At 36.1% G+C, this 26279-nt stretch overlaps 1 long non-coding RNA gene across 1 annotated transcript; it reads right to left on the bottom strand.

The window, feature by feature from the left end:
• Nucleotides 1-5136: 5136 nt before the first annotated feature.
• Nucleotides 5137-18380, bottom strand: LOC144339043 (uncharacterized). The gene is made up of 2 exons (XR_013413610.1): nt 18224-18380; nt 5137-7859 (listed from the first exon to the last, which is right to left on the bottom strand). It is a non-coding gene; the product is annotated as an uncharacterized LOC144339043 (long non-coding RNA).
• Nucleotides 18381-26279: the final 7899 nt, after the last annotated feature.

The following is a 26279-nucleotide window of genomic DNA, read 5'->3' as shown; positions in this document are numbered from 1 at the left end:
AAGTATGTGTGTGTGTGTGTGTGTGTGTGTGTGTGTGTATACTTCTCCAAGAACATCTGTTCAGCAACTGCCTGTCCAACCTTGGACTGGTATCACCCTTGTTATTGATCTTTGTAGCCAAGGGTAATTATTTCAAAACAATTATGTACTCCTCTACATTTTTTCCTTTAGAAAGATTTGTTTTCCTTTACTTCCTTGAATAAGCACAAAGTTTGTTGCAGCATGTATATTCCCATTGCAACACTCTATTTTCAAATAAACAAAATATTTATTTATTTAGAGACAGAGTCTCTGTTGCCCAGGCTGGAGTGCAGTGGCACAATCTCGGCTCACTGCAACCTCTACCTCCCAGGTTCAAGCGATTCTCCTGTCCCAACCTCCTGAGTAGCTGGGACTACAGGTGTATGCCACCACGCCTGGCTAATTTTTTTTTTTATTTGAGATGGAGTCTCGCTCTGTCACCAGGCTGGAGTGCAGTGGCACAATCTCAGCTCACAGCAACCTCTGCCTCCCGGGTTCAAGCGATTCCCCTGCTTCAGCCTCCTGAGTAGCTGAGACTACAGGTGCGCACCCCCACACCCAGCTAATTTTTTGTATTTTTAGTAGAGATGGGATTTCATCATGTTGGCCAGGCTGACCTCGAACTCCTGACCTCATGTGATCCACCCACCTTGGCCTCCCAAAGTGCTGGGATTACAGGCGTGAGCCACTGTGCCCGGCTGAACATAATTTCTTTTTAGAGTCTCTGTTTGTAATTCAGGTTGACACCAAAACCTGTGTCTTGTTCATCTTTTCTTCTGTCCACTGTATCTTGCACTTGCGTATAACCCTTAGTGAATGTTAAATTTCACTGGGTAGATTGTTTTCTCTGTTGTCATGGTCTCAGAGCTGCTTCTGTTACTATGAAGAAGCTCTGTCTATTTATCAAAGCCTTCTCTGGTTACTTGCCGTAATGATTGACTGTGTACCTTTCCCTACATTTTTTTAAAAAGTTTTTTTAGCAAGAATATAGCAATATTCGTATTGTGACTGATCCTTCTAAAGAAACTCCCAAAAGATAAGAGATTATGCCAAAACTTTGAGAAAACAAATTATCAATGTCCATGTACATATGAAATTAAAGATATTAATCAGAGTAAATTTTAACCTATTGAATGAATATAATTAGTCCTATATCATATATTTGACTCATATTGAGAAAGTATTTATTTGACTGAAAATACTTCTAAAAATAATAAGCATAAATGTCTGTTAGGATGAATTTTACTATTTGGTTCTTGTTTTTTCTTGATCTTATTCATATAAAAACTATCTTAATTTATAAATTACATTCTAAAGTCAGAAATTTTAAATTGTTCTAAAAATTGCCAATATTATGTAGAATTGAAAATAGTCAACTCTTACCACAATCACTTATACTATTTTAATGAAATTAGTTTTTTAAATATATAATTTATATTGAAATTATAATTTTTCAAAAGAATAATGATTTCGTATTCCATAACCCTAACACAATTATTAACATATTGAATTTTCTAGCAATCATTTTTTCCTGGTCATCTCTTTCTCATTTAACCTTAACTACTCTATACACAATTTATATCACACTTTTCTCTTTTTTTTTCCTAATCTTTAACATGATGCCACATTATCCTCATAACCTTAATTTTAATTAGTACATAATATGCCAAGAAAAGATGGTACCATGATTATTGCTAACAATTTTCTTGTTGGGTAGTTAGATTGTTCTCAGTTTTCACTCAGTTACATAATACTATAATGAAAATCTGTATCTATGGTGATTTTTCATTTTTTGATTATTTCCTTAGTGGGGGTTCTCAGATGTAGAGTTAATATTTTAAAAAATTTTATACTTTTTTAAGAAAATATTATCTATTATCCTTAATGTCCTTTTCAGCAATGTATAAAATTACTTTCTTTACTGCAATCTTTTAATCATTGAGTGGTATCTTTTTGGGAGTGATCAACTTAATAAATAATAAATGGCATCTCACATTGTACATTTATTTGATTAATTAGGTTTAAATTTTTACATTTTTTATTATATTGCCTTTTGAAAATTGTCTTTTGATGCCCTTTGTCCATATAAACTCTTTATAGATTTCTCTGTTGCTAGGCAACAAATATTTGTAATCAATTTTAAAAATCAAGTGAACAGCTTTGTAAAGCTCTTGGAATCTTATTTTTAGAAATACTGGCTTTGCTGATAGAAACCAGCTTTTTATAATTCTAGTTGCTGAACATAAATTGAGCATACAGTAGGCATCAGGCACTTTATCTCATTTAATATTGTCTATCAATCCTATGAAGTAGATCCTATTATTATTATTACCAGTTTAGAGGTGACTGAAGAGGAATTGAGAGAAGGTTAATTACCACAGGTCAGACAGGTGGTTAGTGATGAAGTCAGAGCTAGACCCCACATATGACATTCTTTAACCACTACAGATCAAATTTTCAAATACAGGAAGTGTTCATAAAAGCAGCCTATAATATGGAAGCTGTCAGAGAATGGCCTGATTCATTACTGTCACATTTGTGAGTTTTAGCTTTAGCCTTGTGTTCTAATCAGCTCAGTTGCCACAGCAAAAATACCATGGACTGAGTGGCTTAAACAACACAAATTTATTTCTCACAGTTCTGAAGGCTAGGAAGTCCATAACAAACTGCTGCTATTCAATTCCTGGTGACAGAGCCCTCTTTTTGTTTTTTAGATGGCCAACCAAAACTTGGTTTTCTTCTTGTCCATCTTCTTGCTGTATCCTCACATGGGGAAGAGAGAGAGATCAAGTCTCATCCTCCCCTTATAGTGGTGTTAATCCAATCATAGAATCTCCAAACTCATGACCTCATCTAAAACTAATTACCTCACAAGGGCCCATCTTCTAACACCACCACATTGGGAATTAGGGCTTCAACATAAGAATTTGGAGGAGACACTAATAATTCATAGTATCTTGTGACCAGAAAAAAACAAGAAATGGTGTAAAGTTTACCTCCAAACATGACTGAAATACTGGAATCATTAGAGCTAATTTCATTATCATGTGAATCTACAAAGAGGAGGTTGAGAGAGTAAAATCTGAGCATTTTATTAATCTTCAGCCTTCCACTAATCCACTGAGTGACCTCAGGAAGTTATTTAAGCCCTCAGAGTCACGAAGTCCCCATTTTTATAAAAGGCTTTCAAAGCTTTCCTTGATTAAATGAGACTCTCTCTCTCTCCAAATATATATACACACACACACACACACATACATATATATATATCTCCTAACAGAGTGTTTGGTATATTATAGGTGCTTAATAGATAGTTGTTATTTTTGTGTTTGGTTTCCAATATTTGATGGATATATAGTGTATCAAATGTCTCCAGATTATTTGCTAGGCTCTGTCAGTCCTGAGAGTCACTGAAGTGTGTAAGTCTTCCCAAGAGATTTTAGTTGGAACAAAATAATCCATTTTAGAACTTCTACAAGTACTTACACATTGGAAACTTTCCAGTGTAGACTAAATTACTCTCAGTGCATCTCTGGACAATTTCATGTCCTCCAAAATCTCTGTACCTTGACTGCATTCATTGTGTAAATTCCTGAAATAGGCTTAAATAATTGATTGTGGAAAAGAACAAAAAGCCTCATACCGTTAACAAGATTGGATTCTGACTCCCACAGGTCTAATTATCCCCTTGCAAAGTACTCTTCTCTACTCTTTAGCTCTTGTCTCTTAAAACAATTAGCCACAGTCTTGATTTTTGTTTCTGCTCATTGTCTATAGGTTCTATCTTCAAAGTGGCTTCAGCTAGTGTGTTTTTGCCATTTAATCTAATATTGTTATAGGCACAATTATATGATATTAATACTTCTTTCAAAGTAATTTGTTTTGTAGAATCCATTAAAATATGAATTGTTCCTTTTCATGATTTTGTTTAAGGAGATTTCCAATGAAACACATTTCTATTTTGGCATTCTACTGGCTTCTGCAAGTGAACTGTAAGCCATTTGGCCTTTCTCATGTAATCATAACTTTTCTCTTGGTATAACTAAAGTTACTGCATTTCTTACCTTCAATAACAGTGTAATTTCTAAAATGTGCCACAACAGAATTACCTTTCCTTCATTCACTTAGAGATGGTGGAATGAAAATTTGGGGTAAATGGAGAAAAAAATGTATTAACTAGAAATATTTAAGGCAACCTAATTTGAATTAAATGAAGATTTTTATCATTTAAAAATGTTTTGCGGTGCCTCTATTGAATATTGATTATAACATTGCTTGTGTTTCATTTTTTATTTTAAAATTAAACTAAAAAAAATTTTTTTTAGAGACAGAGTTTTGGTCTGTCGCCCAGGCTGGAGTGCAGTGGGGTGATCATAGCTCACTGGAGCCTTCACCTTCTGGGCTCAAGATACCCTTTGCCTCAGCCTCCTGAGTAGCTGGGGCTACAGGTATGCACCACCAAGCTCAGCTAAAAAAAAAAAAAAAAAAAAATTAAGAGATGTGGTCTCACTGTGTTGCCCTGCTGGTCTCAAACTCTTGGCCTCAAGTGATTCTCCTGCTTTGGCCTCCTAAAGTGCTGCAATTGCAGGCATGAGTCACTGCACATGGCCTTGTTTGGGTTTTAATAATCCAGTTCTCAGCTAATTAAAATGGCGGTGCTCATTCTTAGGCTGTTTGGTGTATCTGTTCCTACTGTGCTGGAAAAATCATTTGGAGAACATAACCATTAATAACCTTTAACAAGACCTCAAAATATTATCCGTCAGAATAATTTCTTGAATGTAATTCTTCCTTGTGCTTCTGCTGAACATTGATATAGCAATGAGATGTTAACAACTCCTATGGGAGCTGACTGGGTTTTATTATATTTTAGAAGGAACAATTATTTCTCCAAGAGACCATGATTTAATTTGGATAGTGTATCCAAGGACCTCAACCTCAGAACCCTCTCTAGAAGTAGAATGACCCGACAAAGCCACTTTGGATAGACTTTTGGAACTTCATCTTTTCTTTTTCTTTCTTTCTTTCCTTTCTTTCTTTCTTTCTCTTTCTTTCTTTCTTTCTTTCTTTCTTTCTTTCTTTCTTTCTTTCTTTCTTTGTTTTTTTTTCTTTCTGTTTCTTTCTTTCTTTCTTTTCTTTCTCTTCTCTCTTTATCTCTTTCTCTCTCTCTTTCTTTCCTTCTCTCTCTCTCTCTCTCTCTCTCTCTCTCTGTTTTTTTGACAGAGGTTTGCTCTTCTTGCCCAGGCTGGAGTGCAGTGGCATGATCTCGGCTCACTGCAACTTCCACCTCCCAGGTTCAAGTGATTCTCCTGCCTCAGCCTCCCAAGTAGCTGGGATTACAGGCATCCACGACCACACCCAGCTAATTTTTTGTATTTTCAGTAGAAATGGGCTCTCACCGTGTTTGCCAGGCTGGTCTTAAACTCCTGACCTCAAGTGATCCACCCATTTCAGCCTCCCAAAGTGCTGGGATTACCATGCCCAGCCCGAAACTTCATCTTTTCTAAAGAAACCATATTGATGCTGATGACATAAAAATGGTTGGAATGTTCCTTTCTTGAATGGCATGTATTAAACATACAACTTCCCTGAATTTTCTCACCTAACACCTCAAACAGCCCATATGCCTCTTTTCTTAATCATTATGTGATTAAATGTCATTCAGTGCATCTGATCATAATACTTTGCTCTTACCAGTCTAATTACCTTGCACCAGAATTGACAGAAGTAATACTCAGGCTTTCCATCTCTAACAGTGCCAAGTTCATGGATAGACTCTATCAATATTTGGTTTTATCTCATCTATTTCTGTCCTTGATTTGATTCTGACTAGAGCCATGCAAATACAAGAACTTATGTTAATCTATATCTATGCCTGCCACAGTCACCTGAAACTCTATTTTGTACTCTGTAACTATGGGTGAGATTTTAAAACCTCACTGATATTTAAAAGAAAAAGAAAAGTTTATGTATTAGATGCTGTTTTAAAAGTGCTTATCTCTTTCTCAGAAGCTCCTTAATTTTCCAAATGACTTTTTAGCTATGTTCACTCAATGTGAATTTTAAACACAGACTTCAGAAAAATATTTACTCAGATCTCTTATTTCCTTTCACAGGTTTTGAATTCTCTTTCTGCTAGTAGGGTTCTCCATATAAATTCAACCTAAACCTAAAATCTAACTGTGTATATATACTGAAATGTACTTACATGCTTATGTAACACAAGGGAATGAACCTATATCCAAAATTTGTTTGAATGTTGAGAGTGATACACCAAGAGTGTATGAAAAAGTTTATTGGCCAGGTGTGGTGTATTAGTTCATTGTCACGCTGCTAATTAAGACATATCCAAGACTGGGCAATTTACAAAAAGAAAGGTTTAATGGACTAACAGTTACACATGGCTGGGGAGGCCTCACAATCATGGGGGAAGGCAAGGAGGAGCAAGTCATGTCTTATATGGATAGTGGCAGGCAAAGAGAGAGAGCTTGTGCAGGAAACACCCCCTTATAAAACTATCAGATCTCATGAGACTTATTCACTATCATGAGAACAGCATGGGAAAGACCTGCCCCCACGATTCAATTACCTTTCACCAGCTCCCTCCCACAACACATGGGAATTCAAGATGAGATTGGCATGGGGATACAGAGAAACCATATCATGTGGTGTCTCACACCAGCAGTTTGAGACCAGCCAGGCCAATATAGCAAAACCCCATGTCTACTAAAAATACAAAAATTAGCCAGGGATGGTGGTGCATGCCTGTAGTCCCAGCTACTCAGGTGGCTGAGGCATGAGAATCACTTGAACTGGGAGGCAGAGGTTGCAGTGAGCTGAGATCACACCACTGCACTCCAACCTGGGAGACAGAGGGAGACTGTCTCAAAAAATAATTAATTAATTAAAAGAAAAGGTTTACTACTCACATAATGAGGCTCTCTGAGGAATAAAGATTTCAAGCAAATCCAAAAGTAATTTGACAGAGGAGGGAAAAAAGACTAGCATGGGGTTTTTATGGTAATTAGAGAGGAAGACTGAGGTGAGGATTCCTGTACGTGGCTTGAACTTCCTGCAGGTGCCAAAGGAGAAAGTATTAGGCTTCTAATCAGCTTGCCCACATGTGGGGCAAAAGAGGAAAAGGAAGAGAAGAAGCTTAAAAGTTGCTAGCAGACGAACATTAAGAAATGGAGTCATACCCTTATTATAATACTATACTTGCACATATTGCACATTGGAATATACCTACCCACACATGCTGCCTCCTATACTGTGTAGACCCATTAGATTTCCATGTATTGCAGGTACCTAGGTTCCTGTGATCACCCTAGGTTCATAATTCCTGCTCTCTTGTGATTCTCACTTGAATCTCCTCTCCCAAGACTGTGGGCTTGCACTTGAGCTGATCAAAATGCAGAATTCTCTCCTTCTTCATGACTGAAAAAACGACTGGAACATAAATGTCCCACTTACACAAGACGTTTGCATTTGTGGCATACTATTCTAAAATAGATAATTCAGAGGAATAGAGCAATAAGGAGATTACTATTTCTATGGACAAAAATTTGCCATGCCTCTTAGTAGGCAGGAGTTACTACACACATTTGCACTTGAAATAACAAGTAACTTTTTTCCTCTGTGACATGAACAAAATCATTTGTCTCCCTTTGATTACATGAGATTATAAATATAAATAATTTAGTAAGCACACACAGAAAGAAGTACCTGCAGACAAATAGCTGACACATGGTTTGCTGATCTTGTTGGCTTCCTTACTGCCAAATGATGAAACTTCACACGGTATTGACTCTGGAGACTCAGAAATGCTGTTAGTCCCCCTGAAAAGTGATCATAAAAGATTTCTGTCAATTAAATTTTATCATTTGTATAAAACTCATAAAGTGGAGTTCTCACAGAAAGTATTCAGATTTTTCTCTTTTCCTCTAGCCGTTTTTCACCACAATATACTTCAGAACAAAAGCATGACCATTTCTGTTTGTTCCAGTGAGATATATATTTATATTTTTTTCTGCTAAGATATATATTTACATCTAATTTTTCCTAATGAAATGTAGTACTGAGAGGTAAATTACTTTAGCTATAATACTTGGCATCATGAATAAATTTATTTGTAAGCATTAAGCCTCTGATCCTCACTTGTAATGGTTTCATAGCTGAACATCTATCAAGAGTGATGAGTTTGGAAGTTAGGTACTGTGCTGCTTCCTTCTGTAATCCAACTCCAAGCAAGATTCTCAATGAAAAGGACAATCTAATAAATTCACTTGCTTGAACTTTGTCTTAAATTATAAATAATTTGGATAATTCAAATATAAATTTAAGGTCACTCAACCCTCAGATTCGAGGACATATGGTTTTAGAAACAGCTCATCAGCCTCTCAGAGAATCCAAGTGAGTATTTTTCATAATGAAGGAGCTTAATAGGAGCAAAAAATTTTCAAGATTAAGATGAACCTGCCTTACTCAAATTTACTAAAATAGTAGGTGGTGATTTAATAGGAAAATAGTTACAAAGATCAGTTTTGGACACATTAAATATAAAAGACAAAAAATATTACCTTGAATATAAAATATTATATATTTATGATGATATTTTACTTCTTTATCACTCTTTATAAGTAATTTTTCAATTGATATGACTAAAATGACTAGAATTGGTTTCTTGTAAAATGTTCTCAGGGATCCAAATGAATCAATGCATCTTTATAATTAAACATTTTGTTTACCCTCCTTAGAAGAAGACAAATTAATACCAAAATATATATACCCTGAATACATATATATGTATTTATATCCTTCAATCAAAATTAATGCTTAATGAGTAATCCAGCTGAATAATCTTTTCAAATGTTTATATAGCTTTAAGTCATTGTGATCAAATTTGTATAAAAATAAAACAGATCACTTATAAATCAGGTGAACCACAATTTAAAACTGATCAAGACCAATGACATTTGCCTTGAGAATTCAAGATATTCTTAAGAACTCTAGAGTCAGAAATACCTATTTTGAAGTATTACTTAATTATTATAGGTATATTTGGCAAGATACATGTTCTCTCTGTTCCTGAGTTTTTTTTCATTTCCCTCATAGAGATAAAAATACCTATCTCAGTAAGTCAGTTGTAGGAATTAATTTTAAAAAATCATTTCCATGTTGCAGTGGGGTTTTCTCTACTCCATGTCCAGGCAGATCTCCAGGCATTCTGAGCACCAGATCACCTAGATCAGCAGCCTGCGCCACCCCATCTTTACTGTGTAGAGATCCTAGTGCAGCGGGGTCTTCTCCGCTACATGCTCAAGGAGATTCACAGGTATTCAGAGCACCTGCTTGCCTAGTTCAGCAGCCTGAGTTACCCCACCCCTCCTGTCCAGAGATCTTGGTGCAGGGGTCTCCTCTCTGCTCCATGCTCAGGCAGATCTCCAGGTATCTGGAGGACTCGCTCTCCTGGATTGGTAGTTTAGGGCATCCCTGATCTCTCTGTGCAGAGAACTTAGAGCCAAGGTGGTTTCCTACCTCTGCATCCAGGCACACCTCTAGGCACTTGGTGGCTTCTCACTGTATTCTCCCTTGGCACTGGTGTCTATGCCTGACATCGGAGCATCCGTACATAGACTTTCCCAGTCCAGGTCTGCCCCTTGTACACCCCTCCCCAGGGCTGAGCAGGGAGATCAGACAACCATACATTTCACAAATCATCTCATTGCCTGAAGCAACAGAGAGTTTCTGCCACTAAACGAAGATCAAGTATATACACAGCCACACTGGCCACAGCCAGCTGTTACCTGTAAGTGCCATCTGCAGGCTTGTAGATTATACTCCACAGTCCAATATAAAACCTGCTAAAAGAAGTGTGTATGGCTATGGAAGCAAAGCTATAAGACCCTACCCAGCTTTCTCTACAGTCACAACCCCTAGGGATGGGGAAAAAGGGAAAAGGAAAGATAAAAATAATATAATAATATTATAGAGGAAGAACAAAAAAGAAAAAATCCTACCCACACAAAAACAATTACAAAAATCAGAAGTGCTAGCATCTCCAGATGAGAAGGAAAGAGCATAAGAATTCTGGCACCATGAAGAGTAAGAATGTGGTGACACCATCAAAGGATTGCTCTAGCTCTCTAGCAGTGGTTCCTAACCAAAATGGAAACTCAGAAATGACAGATAAAGAATTCAAAGCATAGATTGCAAGGAAGCTCAGTAACATCCAAGATCAGGTTGAAAATTAACACAAAGAAACTTCTAAAGCAATCCAGGAAATGAAGGAAGGAATAAGCATCTTAAAAAAAATCAATCAGAACTTCTGGAATTAAAAAACTCACTTAAGGCCAGGCATGGTTGCTCATGACTGTAATTCCAGCACTTTGGCAGGCCAAGGTGGGTGGGTCACGAGGTTAGGAGATTGAGACCATCCTGGCTAACACAGTGAAACCCTGTCTCTACTAAATATCTAAATATACAAAAAAATTAGCTGGGCATGGTGGTGGGTGCTTGTAGTCCCAGCTACTTGGGAGGCTGAGGCAGGAGAATGGCATGAATCCAGGAGGTGGAGCTTTCAGTGAGCCAAGATCACGCCACTGCACTCAAGCCTGGGTGACAGAGCAAGACTCCATGTCAAAAACAAAAACCAAAAAACAAAACAAAAAAAAAACTCACTTAAGGAATTTCAAGATACCACCAAAAGCTTTATCAATAGATGACACCAAGCAGAAGAACATTTCAGAGTTAGAAGATCAGTCTTTTGAACTAAGTCAGACAAAAATAAAGAAAAAAGATTTTTAAGAAATAAACAAAGTCTTTAAGAAATATGGGATTACATAAAGCAACCACATCTGTGAGTTACTGGCATTTCTGAGAGAGGAGAAAAAGTAAACAACCTGGAAAATATATTTGAAGGAATAATTCAAGAAAACTTCTTTAATCTTGCTAGAAGTAGATATTTAGATACAAGAAATCTAGGGAACATCTGTGAGATATCATACAAAATAATCAACACCAAGGCATATAGATTGGCACTAGATTGTCCAAGGTAAGTGCTAAAAAAAAAGATCTTAAAGGCAGCTAGAAAAAAAGGGCAGATCATGTACAAAAGGAACCCCATCAAGTTAACAGCACATTTCTTAGCAGAAATCTTGCAAGCCAAAAGAGATCAGGGGCCTATTTTCAGAATGCTTAAAAGAAATTTCAACAAAGAATTTCATTTTATCACACCAAACTAAGCTTCATAAGGCAAGGAGAAATAAAATATTTGCCAGACAAGCAAGTGCTAAGGGGATTTGTTACCACTAGACCAGACTTACAAGAGATCCTTAAAGATACTCTAAACATGGAAACAAAAGAACAGTACCTGCTACCACAAAAACACTTAAGTATATAGCTCACCGACTCTATAAAGCAACCACCTAATAGAAAGTACAAAGCCACCAGCTAAAAACTTCATGATAGGATCAAAACCTCACATATCAATATTAACCTTGAATATAAATGGCCCAAATGTTTCACTTAGAAGGCACAGAGTGGCAAGTTGGATAAAAAAACACAATCCATCTATCTGCTGTCTTCAAAAAACCTGTCTCACACGTAATGACACCCACTGGCTCTAAGGGTTAGAGAAAGATCTACCATGCAAACAGTAAACAAAAAAGAACAATGGTTGCTATTCTTACGTTAGATACAAGAGACTTTAAACTGAAAACAGTGAGAAAAAAAAAAAGACAAAAAGGAGCATTACATAATGATAAAGGGCTCAATTCAGCAAGAAAACTTAATTATACTAAATACATATGCATCCAACATTTGAGAAACCAGATTCATAAAACAAGTACTTGTAGACCTATGAAAAGTCTTAGCCACATAACAACAGTGAGGGACTTCAACACCCCACTGAAAGCATTAGACAGGTCATTAAGGTAGAAAACTAACAAAGAAATTTTAGACTTCTACTTGGTACTTGACCAATTGGACCTAATAGATATCTACAGAATACTCCACCCATCAATCACAGAATATACATTTTTCTCATCTGCACATGGAACATATTCCAAAATTGACCACATGTTCAGCCATCAACCAAGCCCCAATAAATTAAAACAATTGAAATCATGCCAACCATTCTCTCAGACTGCAGTGGAATAAAAATAGAAATCAATACCAAGAAGATCTCTCAAAACCACATGTTTACATGGAAATTAATCAACTTGCTCCTGAATGACTTTCGGGTAAACAATAAAATCAAGGCAGAAATTTAAAAAAATTTGGAATAAATGAAAACAGAGACAAAACATACCAAAATATTTGGGATGTAGCAAAAGCAGTGTTAAGAGAAAAGTTTATAGTCCTAGATGCCTACCTCAAAAAGTTGGAAAGATCTCAAATTAATGATCTAACATCATACCTAGAGGAATCAGAAAAACAAGAACAAACTAACCCCAAAGCTAGCAGAAAAAAAGAAATAACTAAAATCAGAGTGAAAGTGATGAAATTGAGACCCCAAAATCCATACAAATAATCAATGAAACTAAAAGTTGTTTCTTTGGAAGGATAAACAAGATCAATAGATGGCTAGCTAGATTAACAGAGAAAAAAAGGGAGAATATCCAAACAAGCACAATCAAAAATGGCAAAAGTGACATTACAACTGACCCCACAGAAATACAAAAGATCCTCAGATGAGTGTAAGAGGATTAGGAAGAAAAAAAGAGATCCTCATAGACTATTATGAACACTTCTATGCACACAAACTAGAAAATCTAGAGGAAATGGGTAAATTCTTGGAAACACACAATCTCCCCAGATTAAATCAGGAAGAAATTGGAACACTGAACAGAGCATATCAAGTTCCAAAATTGACAGTAATTTAAAAAATAAAAACCTACCACCAAGACCACCAGCAAAAAGCCCTAGACCAGATGGAGTCACAGCAGAATTCTACCAGATATACAAAGAAAAGCTGGTACTAATTCTGCCAAAACTATTCCAAAACATTGAGGAGGAGGGACTCTTCCCTAGTTCATTCTATGAAGCCAGCATTACCCTGAAACCAAAACCTGGCAAAGACACAATGAAAAAAGAAAACTACTACTGATGAATATAGACAATGAATATAGACACAAAAATCCTCAAGAAAATACTAGCAAATTGAATTCAGCAGCACACCAAAGAGTTAATTCACCATGATCAAGTGAATTCATTCCTGGGATTCAAGGTTGATTCAACATAGGGAAAGCAATAAATGTTATTCACCACATAAATAGAACTAAAAACAAAAACCACATGATCATCTAAATAGGTGCAGAAAAGGCTTTTAATAAAATTCAACATCCCTTCATGTTAAAAATTCAGCATTCAATGAACATATCTTAAAATAATAAAAGGCATCTATTGCAAACCTACAGCCAACATCATACTGAATGGGCAAAAGTTGGAGGCATTCCCCTTGAGAACCAAAACAAGACATTCTCATTCCTCCTATTGAACATAATACTGGAAATCCTAGCTAGAGCAATTGAACAAGAGAAACAAAAGGCATCCAAGTAGGAAACGGGGAAGTCAAACCCTGTCTCTTCATTGATGATATGATTCTAAACTTAGGAAACTCTAAGGGCTCTGCCAAAAGGCTATTATAACTGATAAACGATTTTAGCAAGGTTTCAGGATACAAAATCAATGTACAAAAGTCAGTAGCATTTCTATACACTAATAGTGTCCAAGCTGAGAGTCAAATCAAGAATGCAATGTCACTTAAAATAGTTACACACACATACAAAATATCTAAGAATACATCTAATGGAGGAAGTGAAAGATCTCTACAATGAGAACTGCAAAACACTGCAAAAAGAAATCATAGATGACACAAACAAATGGAAAAACATTCCATGCTCATGGACAAGAAGAATCAATATTATTAAAATGGCCAAACTGCCCAAAGCAATCTACAGATTCAATGCTATTTCTATCAAACCACCAACATCATTTTTCACAGAATTGGGAAAAAAAACCCTGTGCTAAAATTCATATGGAGCCAAAAAAGAGCCTGAATAGCCAAATCAATCCTAAGCAAAAAGAACAATACTGGAGACATCACATTACTCAACTAAAAACTATACTATAAAGCTACTGTGACCAAAACAGCATAGTACTTGTCCAAAACAGAGCAATAAAACAGAAGAGAGAACCCAGAAAAAAAGCCACACACCTACAGCCATCCCATCTAATCTTTGACAAAAACAAGCAATGGGGAAAGGACTCCCTATTCAATAAATGGTGCTGTGATAGTTGGATAGCCATATGCAAAAGAATGAAACTAGATCCCTACCTTTCACCACATAAAAAAATAACTCAGGATGTATTAAAGATTTATATGTAAAACCTCAAACTATAAGAATTCTAAAAGAAAATCGAGGAAACACACTCTGTACATCGATCTTGGGAAAGAATTTATGACAATGTCCTCAAAAGCAATTGCAACAAAAACAAAAACTGGCAAGTAGGGCCTAATTAAACTAAAGAACTTCTGTATAAACACACACACATATACAGGGTAAACAATTGCATAAAGAAAATGTGGTACATATACAGCACGGAGTGCTACGCAGCCATAAAAGAATGAAATCGGCCTGATGTGGTGGCTCATGCCTGTAATCTAGCACTTTGGGAGGCCAAGGGGGTGGAATCACTAGGTCAGGAGTTCAAGACCAGCCTGGCCAAGATCTTGAAACCCCGTCTCTACTAAAAATACAAAAATTAGCCAGGCATGGTGGCGGGCACATGTAATCCCAACTACTTGGGAGGCTGAGGCAGAAGATTGCTTGAGCCTGGGAGACAGAGGTTGCAGTGAGCCAAGATCGCACCACTGCACTCCAACCTGGGCGACAGAGTGAGACTTCATCTAAAAAAGAAAAAAAACAAACAAGAAATCAGCATGGATGCAGCTGGAGGCCATTATCCTAAGTGAATTAACACAATAACAAAAAATCAGATACTGCATGTGCTCAATTGTAAGTGGGAACTAAATATTGGTTAATCATGGACATAAAGATGTGAACAACAGATACTGGGAACTACTAGGGGTGGGAAGGAGAAAGGGATGAAAGAGCTGAAAAACTAACTGTTGGGTACTATGCTCAGTACCTGGGTGACAGGATCCTTCCTATCCTAAACCTCAGCATCACGCAATATTCACAGGTAACAAATCTGCACATGTATCCCCTGAATCTAAAATAGAAGTTGAAGAAAATAAAAATGGAAGATGTTTTGGCCAACAACAACAACAACAAAGAAATGATTTGCAGTAAAAAGCAGAGTATAGCATCTAGTTTATGGAAGCACCTAGTACATAGTAATTATCATTATGGCACAATTATGTTTTTCAGCTGGTACTAAAACTATGGAATACTTTTTCTTTGCTTCCAAAATACGTATTCTGAATGAATATATCATATTCGTAGCAATATGACTTTTAAGCCCGTTTGACTTATACCTATCTCAGCTGTATTCTTTATACTTACAGTATTCTCTCTCTCTTTTTCTGAATGCTCAGGTACATTTTAAAAATACAATTCTTTTTTAACACAAAAAAACCTGCCACCAAAAAAATAATGTCTCTTCTTCTTGTTCTGAGAATGTTTTTTTAAAAAAAGAATATGCACCTTTTTATGGAGAATTTATGTAATCCATAAATTACGAAGTTTTATCCTAAAGTATATGCCAAATAGAGTTAAGTTTAAGAACGTGTTCCTCTGACAAAAGCCTTTGCAGGTACTCAATTTGTGAATGTGACAGGTGTCATTTTTACAACTTCACCAGATTCTGGCCCAATTGAAAGAAATAATGTGGTAGGTTAATAATTTGAAATGTTCTTTTGGGCTAAAAGATATGAGTTATCTTGCCTAGCAAAGAGGCATCAGAAAGGGACAAGAGATCAAAGATCGAAATTTATAGCTTTTTGATGTAACCTCCAACAAAGTTTATGAAAGGATACTTTAGGATGTGACAGTGTTCAGCCAGAACAAGTTTATCCTACTTCCATCCGTATCCAGACAAGATAAAACTCTCATAAAGTGAGGAGGAGAATTGAAAGCATTTGGACATTGGTTGTTCTCCATGCCTTGCTTTCCACCTTCTCCCAGGATACATCTGAGGTGGACTTCGCAGCAGCAATAGGACTTCTCAGAGAGTTGAGAAGACCTATGAACTCCCAGTCCCTTCCAGACTCTGGTGATTGGCAGCCTTGCTAATGCCCTCCCATTAAAAGGTGCGAAAACTAGAATCAAGAAGTCTATGAGAGGTAATAGGAACATGTTATGGCTTCGGGCTACCCTAGAGGGGTGTATGAGAGCAGCTAAGACTTCTCAGTACCCAAAAGAAAGGGTAGAGAAGCTGCATGAGAAAGGGATTGATAAAACCTGGTGTTGGTTCCTTTAGCTAAGAAAAGGGGCTCTGTAGCAGCAACTATATGCATAACTGCACATAGTTAATAATAAATAATCCCAGCCAGGGATTACTTTAGGATGTGGTTGTCTCAGAAGAATGCCAGTGTAGGCTGGACAATGAAAACTCAGTCACTAACTCCATCACTAAATTTGAGTCTGTTTGTTTGGGAGTGATTAGAATCAGGTGGGTTTAATATTTGTTTTTTGGTTTCTGTTTTATTCTTCAAGCAGAATGGGGGCTTTTTATAGAAAGAAAATACAGTTTCAGTAAAAAATAAAGGTACATTTTATACCTATGCTGTACCAGGAAGACTGAGGCCAGGCTTAGAGAAGCTAGGATTCTTATCCAGATCATTTGTTTCAAAGCCAAGGGCGGGAATCAAGGTAAATCCCATATTCTCTTCCCTAGAATTATACCAATTTTCAGAACTGAAACATTCAACAGTTTAACTTGTGTTATATCATATTTTATATGAATGAGTACATCTACCAACCAAGTTACATGTGTTAAATAATAATACATGTTTCCAATTTTAAACCAAGGGACATATAGCTAATTGTCAGTGTTTCTTATCACCTTGAATTGATTTAATCCTTCCAGGGAAAGTGAAACTTATTGTTTGTATTAATGTCTTTAGTGTTATCATGGAAAATTAGAGATGAGGTCCTTCTGGAAAATTTATAAATTCCTCAAATTCCAACCACAAAGTCACTAATATTAGTCTCCATTTCGCACATGAGGGAATGTACGAGACACATGGACAGTAATTCACTCAAGTTCGTATAGCTAGGAGATGGTATGTAGTCAAAAAGATAAGTAAAGAGGGTATATTACTCTCATTATGAAAAATAAGAATTCTAATCTAAGAAAAGTATTTAAAGTTGTATTTAAAACTTTTGTAGAGTCACCTTATATATCCAAATACACATCGGACTGACATACGAACACTACTGTAAAATTGTTGTTGAGAATATTCTTAATTACGTAACTCACTGGCCCCTATACAACACCTCATTTGACAACATTTCCTTCCTATAAAAATTTGGCTTTCTTTGAGAGAGTAATGTATTTCTCTCTTCGTGTGAGTAATTAAACTCAGTCATCTTTCTACTTTGGTTGTCTGGAAAACTACCCAGTTGCTGTAAATTGATTTTCTTCTCTAAGTCTTGTTTTTCCTCTTATATGCCATTTTATTTTCTGAATAACATCACTTCAGTGAAATAAACATAAATACCCACTATATAGTCAACCCAACATTAATAATCCACATAATTCACCTGCTTAACAATGAGGGAGACTTCATTGTCAGTAAACTTGAAAGCTAAGGATGTGATTCCCATTCTCCCCCTCAACCAAAGCATTTTATTCTCAGCTGTTCTGACTTAGGAAAAGAACCACGATTCTTCATAAGAGGGGAAGCAGGACTACTGGGTGATCAGTCTTTCCTAGTGGAAGTTTGGCTTCTAGGCTCATATTGACAAAGTCCTCTCTTATTTTCTTTGCTTGAGCTCTATTGTTGGAAACATACCCAGTATTGTAAATGCATATTGCCCACAGTTCTTGCAATTGGTTAAAAAGAAAACAACAGCAACAACAACAACAAAAAACCAACCCAGGCTCAGTGGTTCTGGCCTGTAATTCCAGCATTTTGGGAAGCTGAGGCAGATGGATCACCTTAGGTCAGAAGTTAGAGACCAGCCCAACCAACATGGTGAAACGCTGTCTCTACTAAAAATACAAAAATTACCTGGACGTGGTGGTGGGCGACTATAATCCCAGCTACTTGGGAGGCTGAGGCAGGAGAATCGCTAGAACCCGTGAGGCAGAGGTTGTAGTGATCAGAGATTGCACTCCAGCCTGGGAGACATAACGAGGCTCCATCTAAAAAAAAAAAAAGAGAAAAAAAAGTGCACGGGAACAAGATAAGAAACTAGCTCAACTGTTACTGGGTTGAAGATTTTACTTAAATTTTCTCTGTAAGCCTTTCTTTCTCTTTAATATGCTCTTGAACCTGAGTTGGTCCTTCATTGACAATAAATGAACATAATATAAACCAAATAGCATGAAACACAGAAGGGACAACTGTTTGAAATGGCTGTTTTGACATGTTCTCTTCTCTAGGCAATAGAGCAGTTTTCATATGAATATCAAACATTAGTGAGCTACTGGTAGAAAAAAATTGATCAATTCACTTATTTTCCCAATTAAAATCTGAGTACCTCTACTCAACGCCAACTTTTTAAATAAATATGTTTTTTCATTATTCCTAATGAGATAAAATAGCTATTAATAATAGTTAACATTTTGAGGACATACTATGTGCCACACACTGCACTAAATGCCTTACATGTATTTCTTCCGTGTATTCTTAGTACCTTGTGACAGAACTCAACTCTATCATTATAAGAATTTCTTTAGGGCAGCTAGACTATTCTATTTCTTTGACATCCAGTAAATGCTAAATTTATTTTTCTTGTATAAATGCAAAAAACACCACACTTTATTCTGGGAAGAAATTCAGAGACAGGAATAGGTAGTGAATATACTTTTTGGAGCAAGAGGAAGAATACATGTGGGTAATTAATGTATAACCAGAAGAAATGAAATCTCAGAGATGGGAGAATACTGCTGAAGACCTCCATGTCTATTTCCTAACCTGTAACAATATATTTCTTAAGAAAATATCGCCCGAGAACAGAATTCTCCAGAATGCCTTTTCACATTTCACAAGAATCTGCACTGTACTCTGGTCATCTTCAGGGTAAGGCTTCAGGTTTGAAGGAATTTCTAGATTACATCAAACGCCAACACTGACATCTGCTGGAAATGCACATTGCCCACAGTTCCTGCAGTTGGTTAAGTGGAAATAAAGTGCAAAGAAACAAGAAGAAACATTTGTTTTATTGAGACTATAATCTTGGCAAACAAATTTTTAAGAATAAACATGGCCATAGGATTTTTACTCTAAATTACTAATTGTTATATACATAAGTCTTAGCATGGTCCAAATAACGATATTTGATATTTTTAAAAGCAAAACATTATACATATCTCTGAATATGAAGAATTTAATTTCACTCCATGTTTCATAAATAGCATGGTTATTGTTCTCTGGATTACAGAAAAAATTAAATTAGTTGGAGGCCTAACTTTTCATGGATATGGAGAACACAGTTTTGACAAATGATTTGTTGCTGTGGTTTATATTATTCTGCCCTTTCTTCTAAGTTTTCTTTCTGCTGTCTCACTTGTGATAAGAATTAGGTATTTGAGGAATAGTCAAATTGAAGAAGAATACACTTTCCTACACTTGGTTACATATAAATTTTAAGTATAATCGAATGCAAAATATTCCTTGCTACATTAATCTTTCATTTCCTGAAACTTTTCAATAAAAGAAAAATAATTCTGCAAACTTAAAAATTATTTTGTTTCATTTTCTCAGAAAAAAATCTGTATATGTTCCATGGATATCAGTAAAAACTACCTCCTAGTTTCGCAGCATAAGCCTTGCATGTCAGGAAATATTAATATTTTCTTCTGAATTTATCTTATAAGTTATCCTTTTGGGAAAATATTTATTTTGTCCCTTTAAAAAATCTTTGTATTATAAAATATAGCAAGTAAATACAAAAAGTATATCATATACAAATGTGCAGCTTCATGTATTATGGAAAGATGGGCACTCATGTAACTACCACTCAGATAAAGAAATAGAACACTGCCAACATGTTTCAGAAAATCCTCATCGCCCCTTGTGTATTACATTTCATACTTTGCTCCTTTTACAGTTTAACCCGAGTATACATTTTTAAATACTGTAGTTTAGTTTTGCCTTTTGCTGTGATTTATACATCTTCTTTGATCAATATTATTCAATTTTATGAACATACAACCAGTTTTTGAACCAAAGCATTCTTGATGAACTTTCGAACCAAAGCATTCTTGATGTGGAGCTGTTTCTAATTCTAATGCTTTAATAAGCATTTTTGTCCAGGTCTTTTGGTGCATATGCAGGCATTTCTGTTGGATATAAATCTAAGGATGAATTTGCTAGCTCATAGGTTATAGGTCTTCAACTTCAGTAACACCAATGTATTTTAATAACGTGGTTTTACCAGTTTGAATTCTACCCAGCAGTACATAATGTTTCATGTACTTCACATCTTTGCCAACATCTGATATGGATACTTTCTTATCTTGGCAATTGGGATGGAGTGAGTAGAGGCATTTCATTTAGTTCTTAGTTTGTGTTGAATATCCTCTTTTATAAAGTATCCGTGTAAACCCCTTGCCCTTTTTCCTAATGGGGTGTCAGTCTTTCCAAAAACATATTTCCAGACATTCTTCATAAATTTGGTTTACTTGCCCTTTGTTGTTGTGTTGCAAATACCTACTCCTATTAATACAGACCTATAACAGAAAAATCAGGATTCCTTTAATGAGCTATTTTGGCTTGGAGACTGTTAACCTGGCTGAAACTTTCCCGGAATTGTGCTTCAGTTTGAAAATGTTTCTACCCTAGTGCCCCTTCCTTCACAGGTGTCAGGTCTGTAGGACAGTTTGACATCTCCTTTTAATTTCTCTGGCTCCCTCCCCGCTAAGTCTCTTGCATTTTGATCCATCTTGGCATTTACTTCCTAGAGGACCCTAAGTAATACAGTACCTGTACTTATTATCCCAATTTGCCACTATGTTGTCTCTTATCCAACAGTTGGTTTCCTTGCATGCAATTTTGCCTTCACAAATCCTCTGTCCACAGCCACCAGAATAATCCATCTGTCCACAGTTGCCCCCTGAAAGTGTAAACTCTCTATTGAGGCCCATCAGATCTCCATAATCCCATACCAGTCTATCCCGTCAGTGTCTTCATCTGGCCCTCTCAGCCTCTCATTTTATGTGATAATGATATCAAATTTGTTGATGCCTTCCACTCAGGTCTTGTATTTGTTTCCTCTGTGCCTTAGTAAGGTGGCCTCCTCTGCCTGGGATAACCTTCCCTCCTCTTTTCCTAAATACAACTGCTCGTCGGTTTGCATCTCCTCCAGGAGAACTTCTCACATCACCTCAAGCTAGATTTACTGCTGGACCCCATCAAACACCCTACCCCCTCAATTCTCCTAGGTCTTACATGTTACTGCCTTGCTCCTTTCTCCCCAAAGGAATCACAGCCTCCATCAAAGCAGCAACATTACCTTACTCATTTCATCTCCGTATGTCTAGTGTTAGCACATACATAGCTCAAGGTAATCAGTAGATTTTTTTGTAAAATCCGAAGGGGTAAGCTCCAGTAATTTATTAATTTACTATTTTTAGAAACTCTTAAAATAGAAAATAATCGATTAGTTTGTTCAAGTGTTTTGAATCATTAGAGAGCAAGTTATTTGTATTTTGGGAGATGACACAAGTAAAACGGTGATTGCCCAGAGTTTTCGTCATTTTAGGGTTACAGGAAGCTCCACCAGAGGGCGAGCAAGAGAAGGAAAACAACATAAATTAGAATCAGTCGACTGTTTTTTACTGATAGCAAATCTGGAGGAAAACTTTTAAAATGGTAATACTAATAACTAGCATGGTGGCTCAGACCTGTAATCCCAGCACTTTGGAAGGCTGAGGTGGGTGGATCACCTGAGGTCAGGAGTTCAAGACCAGTGATGGTGGCCACTGGTGAAACCCCGTGTCTACTAAAAATAGAAAAATCAACCGGGTGTGGTGGCACGTGCCTGTAGTCCCAGCTATCCGGCAGGCTGAGGCAGGAGAATCACTGTAACCTGGGACGTGGTGGTTGCAAGGAGCCGGGATAGTACCACAGCACTCCAGCCTGGGCGACAGAGTGAGACTCTGTCAAAAACAACAACAACAACAACAACAACAACAACAACAACAACAACAAAACACTGACTAAATTGAGGTCTGACTTTTGTGGAGAACTAGTTTATTTGTCCATCTTCATCTATTTGTTTTTGAAATAAGACTAATAAATAAACGAATACATTGATTTTATCTTTTGGAGTCTTGAAAAAAATGCAATGAGGCAAGTATTTCAATACTTTTTCTTGTATAAAATATTTCCATCACATACATATGCAGGTGGTGGGTAAGAGTTTGATAATAACAAATGAAAGAATTTCAAATTTCAAAAGATAGCTACATTATACCAACACATACAATCAATTCAAGTTAAAGACACAGTATCATTAGAGTTTGTAGGACCAAATGTGGATGATTATCACATTTTGTCTTAACCAACTTAAGGTCTGGTTGTACAATTATAGAAGGCATATAGTAATATTCTCCTTATCCTCGTGAACATGATAATGCTTTCAGAAAGTTGCATGACACTGAAAACCAAAGGAAAAATTGAATTTGGGGAAATTTGTCTTCCAACAACCACAGACCTATCTTCTGGGCTCCTTCTCCTCCATTGCTCCTTAGGAATCAGTGGCCTTTCTCTTTTCCCATAACACTAGGCAGTCTTTTAGCATATCAATTTTCAGTTTATATTTTAACTAGTTGTTGACACATATATCTTGCCCACTCTTCACTGGATTCTTTGAGCACAGACTTTTGGATTGAGCTGTCTACCACAGTGCTTAGCAGATTAGCATTCCGTAAATTCTTATGAGAACAGAAAAAACAAAACAATGAAGACAGGGTGGAAGAGGGATGAAGGGAGCCAAGAAGGAAATAAACTAACATGGATTTAAGTCACTTTTCAATAAAGTCTCCTTAAAGTTTTAAAAATCTTATTAACTATTAATTGTTAAATTCATGTCTAACTCAGTGATTGTTAATTAGCTGCGAACAAGTGGGAAAATTGTAGGAGAATATAGTGGCTTCTCAGACCCCCTTATCAAATGAAGTAATTGTTCAACACACATTTTCATAATGAAGGTTCTCCTAGGAGCTAAGATAGCCTAAATAGAGATCAGAGCTTTGAGTCCTATGAAATAATATAAAGGGAACAGGATGAAAGAAAAACACACACAACTAATTAAAACAAGATAAATATGTTAAAAAGCATTCAACTGTGAATACACGTTCTGTACGAATCAGTGTCCACTGCAGTTCTTATAATTTGTTCGCAAGTGGATGGCTTATGTTCCTCCTATGCTCTGCTGTTGATACGAATTAGCACAGGTTTGAGGTGCCGAGGGAAAGAAACCAAAACATAAATAAAAACAGTTCAGCAGATGGTAAGGAAAGATGAATGCAAGGCAAGAGATTCATAAGTTCAGAATTAGAAATATTTTAAAGGATGCAGAGAAAACATAAAGGTATGTTCTCTTTCACCACAGATGCTTTATAAGAAAATGTTCATAATGTATACCACTCATACCAGAATGTTCCTTCCCACACATCCTTCTCTCCATAGACAGTGAGTTAGGTAATCACATCTTTGTATTCAAGCGAGGGAAGTTTTAAACACATTCTAAATTACTGTATTTGGTGGTATAGTTTGGGCTTTTGGGGATTTAGGGGCAGTGTGGGCTGGAAAATACCCGTTCACTTCTCCAGACTAATTTTCAAAGAATGGAAGGCACTGAGTCAATCAACCTTTCTACTGTGTTTGCATTGTTTTCACAATCTGAAGAGTGTGATAGAATGTTCCTCATCTGCATTTTCCATCAAGGCTAGAAGACAGATTTAATTAAAATTCGAGTATACAATCAGCCAGTTCCTACTAAATAAAAACTTGATGCTAGGCTGTAGGTGCTTCATAGACATAAGACTGGTTCCTCCTAGCAAGAATGTATCTGTCTTTGGAGCAATTCCAAACCGTAAACAAATTTGAAATATCAGAACAAAATGAGTACTGAAATACAGTTAAAAGCAATACATCATGAAACAAATAAAGCTAAAAATAATGCTTCATAGTGTCAGGAGGGAAAATAATACTTCTGGATGCAGTAGCATTTAATTTGGCAAGAAGGATGAGTCAGTATCCAACAGCAAAGATGACTGGAGAGTGTATGCCACCGAGGTAATGTTATGCCACCTTTAACAAGGTCTCTGCTCAAATGTCACCTTCTTGGAGCACACCTTGCTCTCATCTCCTACATTATTATAGTTACCCTGTTAGCAAATCCTCTTAAAGTATTTTGCACACAGTTATCTTTTTTTGATAAAATTATAATAGATATTAACCAATTCTGGTGACTCAGTATCTTTTAGAGTTGGGCAGGTGATGAGATAATCCTAAAACGAAAAGATGATTTAATTGATTAAATTAAATTGAGAGGCCAAGGTGGATTGCTTGAGCCCAGGAGTTCAAGACCCACCTGGGGAAATAGGAAGACCCCCATCTCTACAAAAAAAATTAAAAAATTAGCCAGGTGTGGTGGTGCATGCCTGTAGTCCCAGCTACTTGGGAGGCTGAGCTGGGAGGATTGCTTAAGCCCAGAAGGTTGAGACTGCAGTTAGCCATGTTTATGCCACTGCACTCCAGCCTGCACAATACAGCAAGACCCTGTCTCAAAACAAAAACAAAAACAAAAACAAAAAACAAAAAAAATTAAAAAAAAAAGGAGTTTTATTCATATCCTTTTACTATTTTTCACTAAAACAGCATACATATTTTACTAAAACGGCATACATATTTTACTGATTTGGCAAGATGTTTTCTGTAATTTTTCAACTAACAGTGATAGGTAAATGGAAGTTTTGTAGGACGTTTTAATATTCTGAAGATGACAAACTGACTCGCCTAAATAGGGAAATGGTCTAAGAAAAAATGTGAATAATTCGAAGTTTTAAAAAAATAAATAAATTTAAAAAACAGTGAATATTTACTAAACTAGAAATCTCTGAAAAGCCAGGCAGTCTATTATCTTACCACTAAAGTTACTTTCCTGTGTGATTAAATCATTTTTGAAAAAATGCTTTGTAAATATATAACACTTTATGATACTTCACTTAATTATTTCCTAATTATTGAAACATTTCCTAAGTATTGAGACCAGGATTTTGTCATTATAAAAATGCTGCAATGAACATGTTTATTCAAAAATATTTTTCAATATTCAAGTTAATTTTTAAGGATAAAGTGAGTTAGACATTAAGTAGGGTAGTCCTATCATTGTATTCCAGAAGAGAATGTAGTTTTAATTTTATTCTAAATTATTTTGTGGTATAGAGATTCGGACTAGTGAGGGAGGAGAGAAATACTACATCAGTGTCTATACAGATGGAATTACATACTCTGCATATTTCGTTTTAGTCATTACACTGTAAGGTTCTTGCCATTGATCCTGGTATAGCATCATATACAGTATATAACTAGATTCTAATATATGTTGAGGTAGTACTAATTTAAGCATTCAAAAACCTATGATGTAACATGTTATAGAAATATAGTAGTGTCACTGAAATGTTACGAGGTATTATTTTGATAAATATAATACAAATATTTAAAATACATTATTTAATGGTACCTTCATTCTATTATTTGACCTTCAACACAGTTAAAATATTTGAAGGGGGATTTAGAGTTAAGCTTAGATATTCCTAAATGGTTACTTTCATATTGGGTCTAAATGGGCTAGGTGGTGTCTGTGACCATATCAAACTGAAGTAAGAACTATACAAAATTTTCAGATTGACCATATCAAATTGAAATAAGAACTATACAAAATTTTCAGAGTTAATAAAAAAGTACTTGATTCTGGGTTTGAAATACTACACATGAAGTAACAGCAGGATTTGCGGCGGTGGTAGATTAGAAGATAGTTTCATTGCTAAACAGGAAAGATAAAACTACAGATAATATAAATGAATAGAGATAGTGTGTACCTGGCTACTTT

This window comes from Macaca mulatta, chromosome 2, assembly GCF_049350105.2.
Source record: "Macaca mulatta isolate MMU2019108-1 chromosome 2, T2T-MMU8v2.0, whole genome shotgun sequence".
Classification (NCBI taxonomy): Eukaryota; Metazoa; Chordata; class Mammalia; order Primates; family Cercopithecidae; genus Macaca; species Macaca mulatta.
The sequence above is the reverse complement of the archived record's forward strand: the minus strand, read 5'-3'. Positions and strand labels throughout refer to the sequence as shown.